The sequence below is a fragment of the Rhipicephalus microplus genome, chromosome X (genome assembly GCF_043290135.1).
Source record: "Rhipicephalus microplus isolate Deutch F79 chromosome X, USDA_Rmic, whole genome shotgun sequence".
In the NCBI taxonomy this organism is placed as follows: Eukaryota; Metazoa; Arthropoda; class Arachnida; order Ixodida; family Ixodidae; genus Rhipicephalus; species Rhipicephalus microplus.
The window spans coordinates 221,532,910-221,541,215 of NC_134710.1; positions in this window are offsets into that span (position 1 = coordinate 221,532,910).

Below are 8,306 nucleotides of genomic sequence, written 5' to 3' on the forward strand. Positions count from 1 at the left end.
TATATATATATATATATATATATATATATATATATGTGTGTGTGTGTGTGTGTGTGTGTGTGTGTGTGTGTGTGTGTGTGTGTGTGTGTGTGTGTGTGTGTGTGTGTGTGTGTGTGTGTGTGTGTGTGTGTGTGTGTGTGTGTGTGTGTGTGTGTGTGTGTGTGTGTGTGTGTGTGTGTGTGTGTGTGTGTGTGTGTTCTCACAATAGGTCGAAGTGGTTGTGCTTTTTCACTTGCTCTTTGTACTTTTCTCTCAGGCAAGAGGTGCACGTTTCAATTCGCTCTGCGCTAAGGAGCCAATCATATTATTATTATTATTATTATTATTATTATTATTATTATTATTATTATTATTATTATTATTATTATTATTATTATTATTATTATTATTATTATTATTATTATTATTAGCGAAAAGCGCTTAGCGAAACCCCCAGGTCTGGAACAATACCGGCGCAGAAAGAGGGATTAAAAACCAGGAGCGCACACCCGGGACCGTTCGAGGTGAGCTGGGCTGATGCCGTCTCCGGCAGACGCGCGAAGTTCGAAGCTGCTGCCTCCAATTCTAATGCCGAGACTAACAAAGAGTTGGTACAGATTAAGAAGATGCTTATGTAGCTTACTAAAGACAACGCTACCCTTCGAGACGAGATTAGTATTCTTAAGGATGAAAACGCTAGATTGAGAAACGCAGGCAATGACCGTAAAGACGTAGCACAAATAGGGGAGGTTCTGGAGGAAACAATGGATATTGAAGAGGTGACTGTACCCACAAAACATAAGGCTATAGACCTATAGATTCAGATTGCAGTGAAAGAAGAACGTACAGGCAGGAGAGTCAGACAAAACTGGTGCAGTAAGAGGTAGAACTCCGAATGGAGCAAGATAAGAAAGCACTTGAAAAGAAAATAGAGGACATGTTCGTTCAGATTACTAAACTGATGCAGCAACAGTTCACCACAATGCAACAGCAGCAACTGTTAGGCACCATGCAAACGGGAGTAGGTGAGGTTGAAGCGATATTATGGGTGGCAGTCAGTCTACCTAGCAGAGGTTCACAAGCAAGCAGTTGCGGGCCTATTAAAATGACTACAAAACCTTACAGCAGGCTTGCGGTAACAGAGACGAGCGAGGTCACTGGAAAGCCGTAATACCACCATGGCTACTCACAACACGTATTCAATGTGGCAATGGAATTGCAGCGGTTACACTAGGAAACAGTATCATTTGCAGCAATACCTGATCAACAAAGAAAATCCGGATATTATATTATTACAAGAAACTAACGGGAAGGCAAAACTGTCGGGCAGGCCTTACAGTGGCGCCATGCGAGAGAGATCAGCCGTTACTACGCTGGTCAGACGAAATCTTACGGCCGCCCAGCATGATACAGAATTTGAAGAAATCGAACATACTTTAATAGAAATAATACCGACTCAGAAGGTAGCTAGCAGCCCGTTCTTCCTCAATGTTTGCAGCAGTCCGCGACGCAAACAAAGATTCGGCACTCTGATTCGTAAAACGATCGCAATCGCGAACAAACACGTGGCCCTAATTGCCGGGCACATTAACGCTCAACACACCACGTGGGGCTACAAATTTGAAAATGTCAAGGGTAAGAACCTGTGGCTCGACGCCCAGCAAGAGGGGCTGACCCTCGTTACCGACCCCTCCTTGCCAACGCGAAGAGGTAACACCGTTAGCGTTGACACCATACCGGACTTAACCTTTAGGAAAAACATTGTTGATTCACAGTGGATGAACACGCAGCAAAATCTGGGTAGAGGTCATTTCATAATAGAAATTAAAGTCAGAGCAGGACCGGGCAAGACTAGAGGCAAACAGCTTAAATTGGTCGAGTGGGACAAATTCAGAAGAATCAGAGAGTTTAGAAAATCGGAGGAATGAATTACCGATATTGGTGCATAGACCCACTCGCTAAAGCGGATCATTGCCGCGACGACGCAATTAGTCCCGCCTGAGGCAGAACTTGAAATTTTTGACAGCAGACTCTTACATATGTGGGAGGCCAAACCCAGCCTGCAGGCAAGATGGAAAAGGCAGAGGCACAACAGACCACTAAGGAAAGCGATCGCAAAGCTCAATATGGACATTGAGTGTCATGCGCAGCAGCTGTGCAAGCATTAGTGGGAGAATACCTGCAGTCGCATGGAGAACAAACTAGGGTTCGCAAAGACGTGCAACTTACTTAGGTACCTGTTAGATCCGGATGAGACGAAAACTACTCACAGAGAGAACATCAACAGAATCATACATGCGTATGAAGGCTCCGAGCAGGAAATATTACGGGAGATTACGGAACGGTACATCAGTTCTGCCCGGTCGCATGTGCATCCTGATTATGGAGGTGCAGTCAACGAAGTCCTAGACAGACCGATCTGCAAGTCAGAGATCAGGGCAGTATTACAAAAACTTAACACCACATCGGCACCCGGACCCGACGGTATTACAAATAAAACCCTCAGAAGTCTAGACAATAAATAGATAAAAAAATCACGGTGTTTATGAATGCGTGCAGGGAAAAAGAAAAGGTGCCCCAACAATGGAAGACTGCTGACATCGTGCTGATACCGAAGCCGGGTAAGCGACTGCTGTTAGATAACCTCAGACCAATCTTGCTGACTTCATGCTTGGGAAAGGTAATGGAGCACGTGGTTCTTACCAGGCTGACCAACTACCTCGAGGACCACGACCTGCTCCCCCACACGATCTTGGGGTTCAGGCGAAACCTCTCCACGCAGGACGCGATGCTACATATAAAACGCCAAGTAATAGATAGCCCTACGAGGTCCACCAAGGCCATACTTGGCCTGGACCTGAAAAAGGCCTTTGATAACGTAACGCATGCAACCATACTGGCCAAAATGCAGGAACTATATCTCGGCTAACGAACGTACAACTACGTTCGAGATTTTCTCACGAACAGAAAAGCCAAGCTTACTTTCGGGCAGCTTAGTTTCGAGGAAATAGAATTGATAGAATTAGGTAGCGCCGGTACACCACTGGGATCGGTGATATCACCCATGCTTTTCAACATAGCTCTCGTGGGGTTGCCAGTTAAGTTACAATTAATCGAAGGGCCCTATCACAGCCCTTATGCCGACGACATTAGGTTGGGGGTTACGGAGGGCTGCGACGAGAACATAGAACAGACGTTGCAACGCGCGATCGAGACTGTTGAGCGATACATACAGAACACCGGCTTAAGCTGTTCTGCGGAAAAATCAGAACATTTAGTATACAAACCCACGCGAAGGGGCCGCAAGCCGAACGGTGAGGTAAATAATGATCCCGGTAGAGACATACGTCTAACGACATCCGACGTTCGACCTGTGCCTAGGATAGATAATATGCGTGTTCTCGGCTTACACATCGCGGCGAATGGCCACAATGGGGAGACAATCAGGAGACGAGAAGGCGCAGTTGCTCAGACCATCCGACTACTAAAACGCATAAGAAACCGACACAGTGGGATGAAAGAGGGCAGTATGATAAAGCTCGTTCAAGCCTTCGTAATGAGCTGAATAACGTACGTATAGCATCCTACCTCAAATGGCAGGTAGCGGAAAAGACAAAGATGGAAGGCATAATCAGGAAGGCGTACAAACAGGCGATAGGGCTGCCGATGAACACGAGCACGAGTAAATTACTCGATCTGGGTCTCCACAACACGCTGGAGGAATTGATAGAGGCATAGAGCATAGCACAGTACGAGCTCCTTTCCAAAAGCACAATGGGCAGACACATATTGGAGAGTTTAATAATTAGATATCAAGCTCAGCACGGTGTCAAACTCGACGTACCAAGCAACGTGAGAGACAGTCTGGTCATCCTTCCTTTGCCGAAGAACATGCACCCCGAATACCACAAGGGTAGACGGGAAAAGAGAGCACAGGACATACAGAAGAAGTATGGAAAATGTAAAGAGGCGGTGTTCGTGGACGTGGCCAGGTATGCGCGCAGGCGTGGCTTTGCGGCCGCTGTAGTAGATCACCAGAAGGTTTGCAAAAGTAGCGTCACGGTACGCATGGAGCACGTGGAGACAGCAGAGGAAGTGGCTATTGCGCTCGCAGTGGCAACCACTATGGCCGAAGTGGTTATCAGCGACTCTAAGACGGCAGCCCGCAACTTCGCCAGCGGCCGCGTCTCTCCCGAGGCGTTACGAATTTTACTTGCGGGCAAAATTGAAAATAGGGTGTTTACGTATTGTGGGCACCCGCCCACACTTCCTCGCTCGCCGGCAACGAGGCGGCGCACGGGGCGGCTAGAGCGCTTACGAACCGAGCCGCCACCATCACCACCACCGCCTCGGCCGCGACGTCGGATGAGGATTGGGAGTGGGAGGATCGCCTCACCAGTTTTGAAGATATTCCCCAGCATTACAGATTAGCCAGGTGCGAATTTCCGCCACCACACCAAAAAATGAACAAAAGGCAGGCGGTTACGTGGCGACAGCTGCAGACCAAAATGTTTCCGAACCCGCTGATCTTGAATCTCTGTTACCCAGAGCTTTATGCGTCTCGCTGCAAGTTTAGCGAGGCCAGTGCAACCCTGAAACACATGCTATGAGAGTGTGGCTGAGGTGGAGCTCCAGGCGGGGACACAGCCTCGAACCGAACGCGCTGGGAGAGTGCTCTGCTCAGCCATGCCCTCGAAGGCGAACTGTGGGCCGTCCAGCGGGCCGAGGCCGCCGCCAGAGCTCAAGGGCTCGTAGCCCATACCTAGGCGAGAATATCTGCCCGAATCCCTGAAGAACTTACCAGACATTTTTTTTTAATAAAGTTGCGTCTCTATCTCATTCCATCCATTTCTCGAACTGACTATAAATTGAATTGTCTGCCAAGTTCAGCATAACTGGACGCCTTATGTCAATTCAGGTTTACTCACGGCTACATACTCACATATATACAGAAAGAACTGGTGTTCATACGCCATTTCAATATTTATTGACTAGAGGCACCAGTGAGGGGGCTGCTGAGGCGTGAGTGATGGAGGGTCTTTGTTTCTTATCTTCCCTGGGGAAATCTTTGATAGGCAGTAATGTCCTTCAAAAAGAGTCCATACTGAATTACAACCATTGATAATTTGTATTTGAAGCTATGAGATCAAAAGGCGCCAAGTTGCGCACGAAAAGAGTTCGAGTCCGGGGGAGTATACGGCTGAAACAAGTTTTAGGGAGCCTGTGTCTGAGTGAGTCCGAAATAGGAATGGTTTGGCGAATGAGTCTAAGTGAGCCCTAAGAGCAAAATATATTTTTTCAGTGAGTGTAATGGCAAATTCTACTCGTGGAACGGGAGCACGTTTTTTTTTTTTTTTTTGGCTCCGTGGCCGAGAATCTGCATTCCACTGGTAGATTCGGAGCAAGTTCGCGTGTTCCATGGCAGATTAGAGCAACCCACTCTGTGAAGGAGCGTTCCGCGTGCTTCGTCTTGCAGAGAAAGATTTCGCCGGAACTCCGAGAATGCGTTGTCGTCATTTCCGGTAGAATCCGGCAGTGATGTTGCCTTCAGTGCTCTTTAACGCGATAGCGTTAAAGAGCTCGTGTCGCAGTAAACCCACCACCGACGTCGGCCCCGTTGGCTGTGAGTCAAAAATCGTCTGTGCGTCTGTGACCAAAAAATCAAGTTACCGAGATAGCCGCGGGAGGCTGCTACTTATCCACGCGTGCGCGCGCGATCACACTGAAACAGCCGCGCGTTCGAAGAAAATAAAGTGCTCAGCGTCACGAGGCGGGGTAGATTCTTTGCCCTGCCACCCTTCCTTGCTTAGCTATCAGTGCTTTCGTCGGGACGAGAGAAGAGATAATGCAATTGCAGCATGTGACGAAGCTTTGTAACCCCACTCGCACTGGACGGATTCCTGAAGCTTTTGCGGCGTTAAATTGGTGAGGCCATAAGCTCTTCGGGTGAACTCATTTTATGGTTACTTGAAAAAGTGTTTCAGGGCCCCTTTAACGCATTTTGTTCGACAGGTGTCACGAGGAAAACAAGCCCATTCGGCGATAATAGCGCACGCTGGTCCAATCTACTGTATGCGCGTTTGTGTGCGTGCTTGTGTACGTCTCTAAACATATTGATAAGTATGCATTTAACGGTTGAAGGGTACACTATGGGCTGGCTTTTACTATCGCGTTCAACTCTTAAAGGCGAAGCTTAAGGGTTCCCGCCATTTTTTTATTTTTTATATTTTGGGGCGGTGCCCTGTTCACTTCTTACGATTTCTATAATGGCATTGTTTGATGCTGCTGGATGGGCATGCAGCTCGTTTCCTTCTCACTTGGAGCGAGAGCGAGAGCACATAGTTCTGCTAGCAGTAGCACCAGCGGGGATGACGATCGATACGGTTATACGTGCTTTCCCACTGTGTGCACGGCTGGCTATGTCGAGGAAGTTTCCGGTACTGGTTTAGTTACGTATGTGCAAACAACTTCCGGCGTGACCTGGGGTGGGGAATTCACGTGCCCATTCGCGGATCTCGCTTGGCGCAATCCAAGTACTCGCTCCAGGATTTCGGTGGCCGCTCCGGATCTACCAGTAGAATTCGCTCCACATTTTTCGCCGGCCTTTGTCTGCCACACATAGAATGGATTTCCCTAAAGCTTTTCAATCACAAGCGTTCGTAACGCGTGGGTTGTTGACGCAAAACCTCAACCATATATGAATAACTTGGTGGAATACAAAAGACAATGACGCATATTCGGAATGATAGGGCCGATTCGTAGCACGCTATCCTAAAGGCGTGCGCTATAGGTGCGCGTATTGCCGTTTGTGACACACGAGACAAAGCTGTCTGCGCACATTCTTTAGCCACAGTGGCTGACCAGAAATTTGTTAAAATTTGTTTGATTACAGAAGCGAAACAAGCGCTGTGAGAGCTTTCCATTGAGACTGTTCGCCGGCGAGAGTACGAGACGACCACTCCGGCCCACGTTTCGCATCCCATTCGCTCTATTACCCGCTCACAACATGTGATTTTTCTTATTTTCGAAAGTCTGCTCTTAGGCATAATGTTTGATTCAAAAATACACGTGCAAATACACGAAGCTAATTTGCAAAACATGTGCTTGTGCGACATGTCTTTGTGTCAAAGGCCCTTTCGTTGTTGCACAGCCACCGACCCCTCCTTCTCCCTTGATGATGGCAACCCTTTAACAGCTATAGTGACGCGCAAGCCCTAAGGGCACGAAGTGCATGCCATTAAAGAAAAGAATGCAAGATACCATCTGTGTTTTGAGAATACAATATCCGTCGCGCCTGACGCCGTTTCAAATCGGTTCAAAACATGAAGATCAATCTTTATCAAGGTGGAAACAAAGGAAATATATATATATATATATATATATATATATATATATATATATATATATATATATATATATATATATATATATATATATATATATATATATATATATATATATATATAAATATATATATATATATATATATATATATAGTCACCCTCTAATAGTATTCTCATTTTATAACGTTGGTAATAGCAATGACAAAATTATTGAAACATCGCAAAATATTTTACATATTAGGAAAGCCTTAACAGAATTCAGATTAAAAGAGCAAATCTAGTTCACAAGAAAAAAAACTGGAACGAACACGGTGACAAAAGTCCAGGAAACGGGAAAAGCGTATAAAAAGGCCTGGCATTTATACGTAGCATACGGTGTAGTAAGTGGTTCCTTATATATATATATATATATATATATATATATATATATATATATATATATATATATATATATATATATATATATATATATATATATATATATATATATATATATATATATATATATATAGGTATGCACGTACGAGAAAACAGAAAACAAGAAGCAGTTCTTTTATAGATTTACGTGTCGGCCGTAGCACGGCTTTCGTCAGAGAATGAAGCTTTTTCATTCTCTGACGAAGGCCGTGCCACGGCCGAAACGTAACCCTATAAGGGAACTGCAGGCTTTCTCGTACGTGTACCAGCTTCTTTTGTTATACGTACGAGACCCACTGACTGAACTTTCCCACCGAATATATATATATATATATATATATATATATATATATATATATATATATATATATATATATATATATATATATATATATATATATATATATATATATATATATATATGGGAAAGAAGTATATACTTAAGGGCTCGTTTTTTTTCATGTTTTGACAACAATGTTAATGAGATCTAACAATGCCATGGATAGCATTAGGGAGGTTATTAAACCGAATTGTAAGGTAAATATGAAAAAGAAAAGTGGGTGAAAG